Genomic DNA, 11,108 nt, shown 5'->3' on the forward strand with positions numbered 1-11,108 from the left:
CGCCACACTGCGCCTGCGCGCGCGGCTTCCGGAGGCGCGCTGGGCAACCCCTAGAGCTCCCGCCAGTGGGCTCAGCGCGCCCCTGCCAGCAGGACCCGAGGGCTGGCCTCTGCCCTAGGTGCCGGCCGCATTTCTGCACTGCAGATTCACCGTGTCCAAAATAAGACTTCTCAGAAGTCTTATCAGTGAATGACTTTTAGTGTCCGCGGAATTACTCGAGTCAGAAACCTTTGTACCGGCCTCACCCTTCTTCACCCCCTTAATCCGATCCAAAACCAAGTCCTGTGGACTTGACTCAAGCAGAGCTCGAAAATCTGTTTTCTTTTGTCTGCCACCTCCCTCATTCATCCAGGCTCTCATTTTTGGAGACATTCCAACAGCCTCCTGTTTCTATCCTTAGCTCCATTTAATCCATTATCCAAGGTGGTGCCAGGATGATTTGTTTTTAGAAAACAAATGTGTCACCTTCTGGGTAAAAACCTTTCAGTGGCTCCCTATTGCCCTTTAGACAGACAAGCATTAAGGGCACAAACGAGCCAGAACAGACACCTGGCTGGCGGTAGAAACGGAGGAGGAGGAACAAAGCTGAGGTCTGGAAGATGATTATTCTGTGTTTTCAGACACAGAAAACAAATTTACGATTACCAAAGGGAGCAGAGGGCAAGGAATAAACTAGGAGTCTAGGATTAATATACAGGCACTACTATATATAATATAAATAACCAATGAGGAACCTACTCTATAGCACAGGAAACTATACTCATTATATTGTAATAACTTATAAAGGAAAAGAATCTGAAAAAAGATTCTCTATATGTGAATCGCTTTTCTGTACACTTGAAAGTAATACAACATTGTGAATCAACAATACTTCAATAAAAAATTAAAATTTAAAAAATCCTACCTCTACCATTGATGAGGCTGTGCCACCTTGAGCAGGTAGCTAAATTTCACTTGTCTCAATTTCCTCATCTGTATAATGGAGGTAACAGTGCATACCTAACACAATGGCTGTAAGTCTAATATTATGGAAAGCTTGGCCTCTCCGTACACTAATGCCAAATCCAATCTTGGAGACAGAGTTTTGAGGGAAGTAGAAAAGGACAGCTCTATCACTTTGCCAGCCAAAGGGAGACAAACTGGGCTTCTGTCTCAAAAAACTATGTGTTCCACCCTGGGAGGATATGATGAAGGGTTTTATAACAATAATTCAAAACTGCTCTCTAACTGCGGTGCTAAGGCTTCTCCTTGTGGTGGCTCCTCTTGCTGCGGAGCACAGGCTCTAGAGAGTTCAAGTTTCAGTAGTTACTGCACGTGGGCTCAGAAGCTGTGGCTGCTGCGCTCTAGAACACAGGCTCAGCAGAACACGGACTTAGTTGTCCTGCAGCATGTGAAATCTTCATGGACCAGGGATCGAACCCATATCTCCTGCATGTTGAGCAGTTTGAGCATAGGTTGGTAAAGAATTTCCAGACACACAGCATTCCAGCAGGGAGCGAGTATATTAAGAACAAAGAGCAGAGATAAAGTAGGCACGGAGAGCGCAGTGGGCCAACCTCCTGACAGACCAGAGAGAGTTGACAGTTTTTGTGGGTTAATGGCCAATTTTTATAGCCTCAAGCCAAAGAAAATGCCTGCTGGAAGGTTGGTGTTAGGTGATTGGTTGGGGTGCTATAGGGTGTTTGCTGAAGTGGGCATCTTTGCCTGATTGGGAGTCACGAAGTCAGGGGGGCTTTTGGAAACAAAAGGGGCTCAGTTACAAAGGGGCTCAGTCTGCTTCAGAGGTGACCTTGGTTCTGCGCTCCGCTAATGTGGCCTTGTGGGCAGGACTCAACACTGCATTGGCAGGCAGGTTCTTTATCACTGAGCCACCAGGGAAGCCTCTATTTATTTCTTTTTGGTTGCACTGGGTCTTTTGTTGCTGCAGAGGGTTTTCTCTAGTTGCAGTGAGTGGGAGCTACTCTCGCAGTACACAGACTTCTCATTGCAGTGGCTTCTCTTTGTTGCCGAGCACGGGCTTCATAGTTTGGGCTCACAGGCTGTAGAGCATGGGCTCAGTAGTTGTGGCACACGGGCTTAGTTGCTCTGCAGCAGTGTTCAAATCCTTCATTGGGACTTTTTTAAATAGACAATCATTTTATCTGCAAATAGGGAAGTTTGTTTTCTTTTTTCCCTTTTCAATCTATGTGCTTTCTATTTCCTTTTCTTGTCTTACTGCGTTGGCTAGATTTTCAGTACTCTGTTGAATAAGAATGGCCAGAGCAGATATCCTTGACTTTTCCCTTAAGAGGAAGGTATTCAGTCTTATCAAGTTGAGGAAGTTCCCCTGTATTTCTGGTTTACTGATAGTTTTTTATCATAAATGGGTGTTGAGGTACTTTTCTGGTGGTCCAGTAGCTAAGAATCCACCTACCAATGCAGGGAACACAGGTTTGATCTCTGGTCCGGGATGATTCCGAGAAGACTCTTGAGAGTCCCCTGGACTGCTGCAAGGAGATCCAACCAGTCCATTCTGAAGGAGATCAGCCCTGGGATTTCTTTGGAAGGAATGATGCTAAAGCTGAAACTCCAGTACTTTGGCCACCTCATGCGAAGAGTTGACTCATTGGAAAAGACTCTGATGCTGGGAGGGATTGGGGGCAGGAGGAGAAGGGGATGACAGAGGATGAGATGGCTGGATGGCATCACTGACTCGATGGACGTGAGTCTGAGTGAACTCCAGGAGTTGGTGATGGACAGGGAGGCCTGGCGTGCTGCGATTCACGGGGTCGCAAAGAGTCGGACATGACTGAGCGACTGAACTGAACTGAACTGAACTAAGCCCATGCCCCACAACTACTGAGCCTGCATACTCTAGAACCCATGCCACACACAAGAGAAACCCTTGTTCCACAACAAAACAGCCCATGCACAGCAATGAAAACCCAGGGCAGCCAAAGAATGGATGTTGAATTTTGTTACTCAAAAATAATTGACATGATTATATGATTTTTATTTATCTTTAGCTTCTTGATACAGTTGATTACTACATCAATATATTTTCAAATGTTAAATCAATTCACTTTCACATGTTGAACCAGCCTTACATATTGGAATAAACCCTGTGGCCATCTTGCATAATTCTTATTATGTACTGCTAGATTCAATTGGCTAATATTTTACTGAAGATTTTAGTAGCTAAGTTCATGGGATATTGGCTGTAGCTTTTTGTTTTGTACTGTCCAGTCTGGTTTTCATATCAAAATAATAATGGCATTATAAAGTGAGCTGAGAGGTATTCCCTACTTTTCTAATTTCTGGAGATTGTACAGAATGGTGCTAATTCCTCTTGTAATGATTGGTAGAATACTTCAATGAAACTATCACCAACTGGGCCTGGATATTATTTTTTTAAAGTTTTTAATTACAAATTCAATTTTAAAAATAGTTACAGGATTATTCAGATGATCTATTTCATATCAGGTGAATTTTGGTATTTTATGGGTTTTGAGGAATTGATACATTTTCTCTAAGGTGTTAAATTTATGTGTTAATAAATAATTGTTAAATAATTTCTTTTGACCTATCTTCCAGTTCACTAATTCTCCCTGAAGCTTCTGTTAAAGGAGTTCATTGATGGATTTAGTTATTATATTTTTCATTTCTAAAAAGGTTCTGGTTGGTCTTTTGAATAACTCTCATTTCACTCATTGCCATTTCTTGTTCTCTGTGGGTATTTTTAAGTTTGTCATGTATTTCTTGGAAAATAGCAACCATGAACATTTTATATATATTACCTTGAGTTCAAGTATCTGAAGCCTTTGATAATCAGTTTATTTTATCCATTATTTCTGTTGGCAATAATCTTTACTTGTATACTTTAAAAAATAATTGGTTCTTTGCAGAATAAGATGTGGAAATACTGGAGGGGAGATAAAATGTTTCTTCCTCCAAAGACTAATTTCATTTATTTATTTGTATCAGACGTCTGGAGGCACGAATAGTACAGGGTTGTTTTCTTTTCTTCTTTTTTTCCTTTGTATTTAGTACAGCGTCATCTTAAACCAAGTTCAAGACTTGAGGTTTTCTGAGCTCCCAGCCTGCAAATCCCTGGGAGGATTCAATTTCTGACCCACTCTTTTATTCTGAAAGATATAGCCCTTGGTGTGCCAAGCTTTTTGTTGGAAAGATGTTCTGTTAGACTCATTGTATGTGTGCTTTGGGTTTTGATTTTTGTCCCATTCAATCCAGCATATTTGATATGTTAGAACCAAATATGGTTTGCCTTTATATTGGAAGTGGTTTCCAGGTATCTGTGCTCCATTTCTCTCTGGATTATCTTCAGTTTGGGCTTGATGACTCTACTTGTCAGTTCCTGGATGCCTTAAGAAATTTTTTTTTAAGTTTTATTGTTATTTATTCATTTTTTAAATTTTTATTGTTTTTTTTTTGTTTTTTTTTTTAATTTTTGGCTGCACTGGGTCTTTGGCTGTGCACAGGATTTCTCTAGTTGTGAGTAGGGCATACGCTCTACCTGCAGTTCATGGGCTTCTAATTGTGGTGGCTTCTCTTGTCACAGAGCACAGGCTCTAGAGCGCTGACTCAGTAGTTATGTCTTCGGGCGTAATCACACCTTGGTACGTTGGATCTTCCCAGACCAGGGGTTGAACCTATGTCCCCTGCATTGGCTGGCGGATTCCTAACTGCTAGACTACAAGGGAAGCCCAAGAGATTTTTTAAATTTATCTTTTATTCAGAAATTTTAGCTGTTTTCAGCAGAAGGATTCATAAAAATAACTTCAGTTCAGTTCAGTCGCTCAGTCATGTCCAACTCTTTGCTACCCCATGAACCGCAGCAGCACGCCAGGCCTCCCTGTCCATCACCAACTCCCAGAGTCCACCCAAACCCATGTCCATTGAGTCGGTGATGCCATCCAACCATCTCATCCTCTATTGTCCCCTTTTCCTCCTGCCCTCAATCTTTCCCAGCATCAGGGTCTCTTCAAATGAGTCAGCTCTTCTCATCAGGTGGCCAAAATATTGGAGTTTCAGCTTCAACATCAGTCCTTCCAATGAACACCCAGGACTGATCTCCTTTAGGATGGACCAGTTGGATCTCCTTGCAGTCCAAGGGACTCTCAAGAGTCTTCTCCAATACCACAGTTCAAAAGCATCAATTCTTTGGCAGTCATTAATAGAAGCCAGAAGTCTCAATCACCTTCTTTCCCCTACTGAACTTCAAGTGCTTCCAAAGCCTCATTGAACACCTTAGGCATTTCTGAGTGCTAGTCTCTGTCTAGAAATTGTTGGTGTTGTTCAGTCATGTCCAACACTTTGCATCCCCATGGACTGAAGTATGCCAGGCTTCCCTGTCCTTCACTATCTCCCAGAGTTTGCTCAAACTCATGCCCATTGAGTCAATGATGCCATCCAACCATCTCATCCTCTGTTGCCCCCTTCGCCTCCTGCCTTCAGTCTTTCCCATAAGAGTCTTTTCCAATGAGTCAGCTCTTCACATCAAGTCTAGAAATTATTTTCCTGTTTTGGCGTCTGCAAAATGTAATGATAATAGAAGCCCCACTCATAAGGTTATGTGGATGAAATGAGTTAATGTATGTGCTTGTTGTGCACATGTTAAATGCTCCATCTAGTCAACGCTCTGGTTTTTCCAGTAGTCATGTATAGATGTGAGAGCTGGACTATAAAGAAGGCTGAGCACTGAAGAACTAATGATTTTGAACTGTGGTGTTGGAGAAGATTCTTGAGAGTCCCTTGGACAGCAAGGAGATCAAACCAGTCAATCCGAAAGGAAATCAACCCTGAATATTCACTGGAGGGACTGATGCTAGAGCTGAAGCTTCAATACTTTGGCCACCTGATGCAAAGAGCCAACTCATTGGAAAAGACCCTGATGCTGGGAAAGATTGAAGGCAGGAGAAGGCAGCAACAGAGGATAAGGTGGTTGGATGGCATCATCGGCTCAATGGACCTGAATTTGGACAAACTCCAGGAGATTGTGAAGGACAGGGATGCTTGGCATGCTGTAGTCCATGGGGTAGCAAAGAGTTGGACACAACTGAGAGACTGAACAGCAACAACACACACACAAATATATATATATACACACACACAAGTATATATATAATCTTTTTCAGATTATTTTCTCTTATAAGGTATTACAAAATATTGGAGTATAGTTCCCTGTGCTATACAGTAGGTCCCTGTTGGTTACCTATTTTATATGTGTGTGTACAATTGAATCACTGTGCTGTACACCTGAAACTAACATTGTAAATCAAATACACTTCAACCAAATAAAAACTAAAAACAAATACCATCTCTTGTACAAGGTGCAGGGCACCTCCAAATTACTGCTCCATTTCTAATTCAGCTGTACACCAATTACTAGCATAGTAATTTTATGCAATCATTGATTGGATTAATTCACTTTAATGTATAAGTGTGAAAGTGTTAGTCACTTAGTAGTGTCCAACTCTTTTTGACCCCATAGACTGTAGCCCACCAGGCTCCTCTATGCATGGAATTCTCCAGGCAAGAATACTATAGTGGGTAGCCATTGCCTTCTCCATGGGATTTTCCCAGTCCAGGAATCAAACCCACGTTTCCTGCACTGCAGCCGCCAGGGAAGCCCCAACTTTAGAGTAATATAAACAAATCAACTGTCTTTTAAAATTGTCTCCCACTTGATAAATATACTAGAAAGTTGACCCAGGAGACTGAATGAAGCTTTAAATTCCAAACCTTTGATTTAAATCAAGTAGCCCTTTTACCTGATATAAACTCACACATCCAGGAAACTTGAGGGTCCAGAACATTCTCTCACAAGTAGGCATTACTGGTGTGTTATGTGCATGTCACACTTAGATTCTGATTAATGTGGCATCATTTTATTCCTTTCACCAACTACTAATTTCCACAAATGGACGGGTATTAACAAACATAACCATGTGTGTTACACTAAAAGAAACTCAAAATGGATTAAAGATCTCAACGTAAGACCAGAAACTATAAAACTCCTAGAGGAAAACATAGGCAAAACACTCTCCAACATAAATCACAGCAGGATCCTCTATGACCCACCTCCCAGAGTAATGGAAATAAAAGCAAAAATAAACAAATGGGACCTAATTAAACTTAAAAGCTTTTGCGCAACAAAGGAAACTCTAAGCAAAGTAAAAAGACAGCCTTCAGAATGGGAGAAAATAATAGCAAATGAAGCAACTGACAAAGAACTAATCTCAAAAATATACAAGCAGCTCCTGCAGTTCAATTCCAGAAAAATAAACAACCCAATCAAAAAATGGGCCAAAGAACTAAACAGACATTTCTCCAAAGAAGACATACAGATGGCTAACAAACACATGAAAAGATGCTCAACATCACTCATTATCAGAGAAATGCAAATCAAAACCACAATGAGGTACCATTTCACGCCAGTCAGAATGGCTACTATCCAAAGTCTACAAGCAATAAATGCTGGAGAGGGTGCAGAGAAAAGGGAACCCTCTTACACTGTTGGTGGGAATGCAAACTAGTACAGCCACTATGGAGAACAGTGTGGAGATTCCTTAAAAAACTGGAAATAGAACTGCCATATGACCCACCAATCCCACTGCTGGGCATACACACCAAGGAAACCAGAATTGAAAGAGACACGTGTACCCCAATGTTCATCGCAGCACTGTTTACAATAGCCAGGACATGGAAGCAACCTAGATGTCCATTGGCAGATGAATGGATAAGAAAGCAGTGGTACATATACACAATGGAATATTACTCGGCCATTAAAAAGAATACATTTGAATCAGTGCTAATGAGGTGGATAAAACTGGAGCCTACAGAGTGAGGTAAGTCAGAAAGAAAAGCACCAATACAGTATATTCATCCATACATATGGAATTTAGAAAGATGGTAATGATGACCCTATATGCAAGACAGCAAAAGAGACACAGATGTAAAGAACAGACTTTTGGACTCCGTGGGAGAAGGCGAGGGTGGGATGATTTGAGAGAATAGCATAACATGTATATTATCATATGTGAAACAGATCGCCAGTCCAGGTTTGATGCATGAGACAGGGTGCTCAGGGCTGGTGCACTGGGATGACCCTGAGGGCTGGGATGCAGAGGGAGGTGGGAGAGGGGTTCAGGATGGGGGACACATGTACACCCATGACTGATTCATGTCAAAGTATGGCAAAAACCACTATAATATTGTAAAGTAATTAGCCTCCAAATAAAATAAATTAATTAAAAATAAGTAAATAAAATGCTAAAAAAAATAACCATGTGTGTACTATATAAAATCATAATTATATATAAGAACATATATAAGAACATATATATAACTTCTAAGCCTTTAAAAACCAAGCTATACTGTGGCACCTCAGTACAATAATACAAAAAAATTTTTTTTAAATTTTTTTAGATACACGCAATGTGTCACTGAATCACTTTGCTGTACATCTGAAATGATCACAACATTATTAATCATCTATACTCCAAAATAAAGTAAAAAGTTAAAAAAATGTTTCCCAGTTATCTGAATTGATTACTCTGTTTTCCCTTATCATCAGGATACAATAAGAGTATTTAAAATTTAAATACTTTTAAACTTTTAAATAAGTAAAAAAGTATCTAAAAATACAATAAGAGAATTCCCTGGCAGTCCAGTGGTTAGGACTCTGCCCTTCCAATGTAGGGGGCACAGGTTCTATCTCTGGTCAGGGAACTAAGATCCCCCATGCTGTGCTGCACGGTGGGGGGAAAAAGTTCTATTACTGGTTACACTTAATGAGCTATCCTTTATCGGCGGTCAGAAAGAGGAAACTAGAAGATGACTGGAATGGGGCTTATGGGGGAAATCTGAAGATTCTGTCCCGTACCTTGACAGAACTATGAACCACAGAGGATTTGAGGGAGGGGCTCAGAAGCACAGAGCTGTTCTGCAGATGGCTCGATTTTGACAGCTATGACTTGCAGACAAGTCAGCCAGGGTCGAGAAAGGGTGGGGAGTAAAGCAATTGTAAACAGCTAAAATGAACATTAGTCTCTAAGCAATGAATTAATTCAAGATGAAAGCTTCAGAATTGGGACCTCCCTGGTGGTCCATCCTCCAGTGTGGGGATGACGGTCCATCCCTGGTCGGGAAACTAAGATCCCACAATGCTACACCTCAGTTACTGAGCTCACACTAGAAACCTGGCACTGCAGTGAAAATCCCATGTGCCAAAACTAAGACCCAGCCAAGACCAAGTTGTCTGTTTTTTTCTTTTTTTAAAGAAACCTTTAGGATTAACTCATCAACTTCAGATAAGTCTACTTGGTGATACCTGGCCTGGCCTCAGAGATGAGTAGTTTTTGTCTTTGACTCTCTTAAAAAAACGTGAGCGTGGGCAGGAAACACTGTCCCATACATTTGGCATGAAAAATCTCTTAATCCAGGAAGCAAAAGTTAACTATGTAACTGGCACCTCTAATTGAAAAATATAGGAAAAGTGGTCATCTATCAGTGTCCACCACAATGGTGCATGAAGTCAAGCCAAAAGCTGCCAGGAAGCAGGAGTAGCTGCATAAACTCAACAAGGAGGCCCTGGAATGAGATGCCAGGTAAGTACCTAATTCCAGGAAGAGAAAACCATGCGTCTGAATCAAGAGAAAAACTCATCCAAACATAACCTTTTAGACATGCACGGATATAATATGCACATCCACGGGCCAAATTAGAGCACTTTGCGTGAGGATGCTAATTGCTTACATTGTTTCTTCCCTCAGGTAAGCTTCTACCTAATTAACCCTTAAGTATTCACTCTTCAAAGGGGATTTTTTTTTTTTTCTAGTTTTTGCCCCAAGGCATGTGAGATCTTTATTGTGCCCATCTTTGCATGAAATGTTGCTTTGAGATCTCCAATTTTCTTGGAGATCTCTAGATTTCATGCAAAGATGGGCACTTATAAAGGACAGAAACGGTGAAAATCTAATAGAAGCAGAAGAGATCAAGAAGAGATAGCAAGAATACACAGAGGAACTGTACAAAAAAGATCTTAATGACCCTGATAACGACAGTGGTGTGGTCACTCACCTAGAGTCAGACATCCAGGAGTGTGAAGTCAAGTGGCCTTCGGAAGTACTGCTGCCAATAAAGCTAATGGAGGCAATGAAATTCTAGCAGAGCTATTTAAAATCCTCAAAGATGATTCTGTTAAAGTGCTGCACTCAAGGTCAGCAAATTTAGACTGGAAATTTGGAGATTGCAGTGGCCACAGGAAAAGGTCAATCTTCATCCCAATTCCCAGGAAGGGCAGTACTAAAGAATGTTCAAACTACTGGACAGTTGCAGTCACTTCCCATTCTAGTAAGGTGATGCTCAAAATCCTTAAGCTAGGTTTTAGCAGTATGTGAACCGAGAACCTCTAGACGTCCAAGCTGGGTTTAGAAAAGGCAGAGAAACCAGAGATCAAATTGCCAACATTCACTGGATCATACAGAAAGCAAGGGAATTCCAGAAAAACATCTGTTTGATTGACTACGCTAAAGTCTTTGACTGTGTGGATCATAACAAACTGTGGAAAAGAGATGGGAATACCAGATCATCTTACCTGTCTCCTGAGAAACCTGTATGCGGGTCAAGAAGCAACAGTTAGAACCTTATACGGAACAACCGACTGTTTCAAAATTGAGAAAGAAGGACAAGGTTTATTTGTCACCCTGTTTATTTAACTTATATGCAGACTGCGTCATGCAAAATGCCAGGCTGGATGAGTTACAAGCTAGAATCAAGGTTTCTGGGAGAAATATCAACCACCTGATATGCAGATACACTTTAAGGGCAGAAAGTGAAGAGGAACTAAAGAGTCTCTTGACGAGGGTGAAAGAGAAGAGTGAAAAAGCGGGCTTAAAATTCAATATTAAAAAAACTAAGATCACAGCATTCAATCCCATGACTTCATGGCAATTAAAAGGGGAAAAGGTGGAAGCAGTGACAGATTTTATTTTCTTGAGCTCTAAAATCACTGCCGATGGTGACTGCAGCCATGAAATTAGAAGATGATTGGTTCTCAGAAGAAAAGTTATGACAAACCTAGACAGCATATTTAAAAAGCAAAGACA

This window comes from Bos grunniens, chromosome 3, assembly GCF_055505025.1.
Source record: "Bos grunniens cultivar Pamir isolate PY7600 chromosome 3, Bosgru_T2T1.0, whole genome shotgun sequence".
Lineage (NCBI taxonomy): Eukaryota > Metazoa > Chordata > Mammalia > Artiodactyla > Bovidae > Bos > Bos grunniens.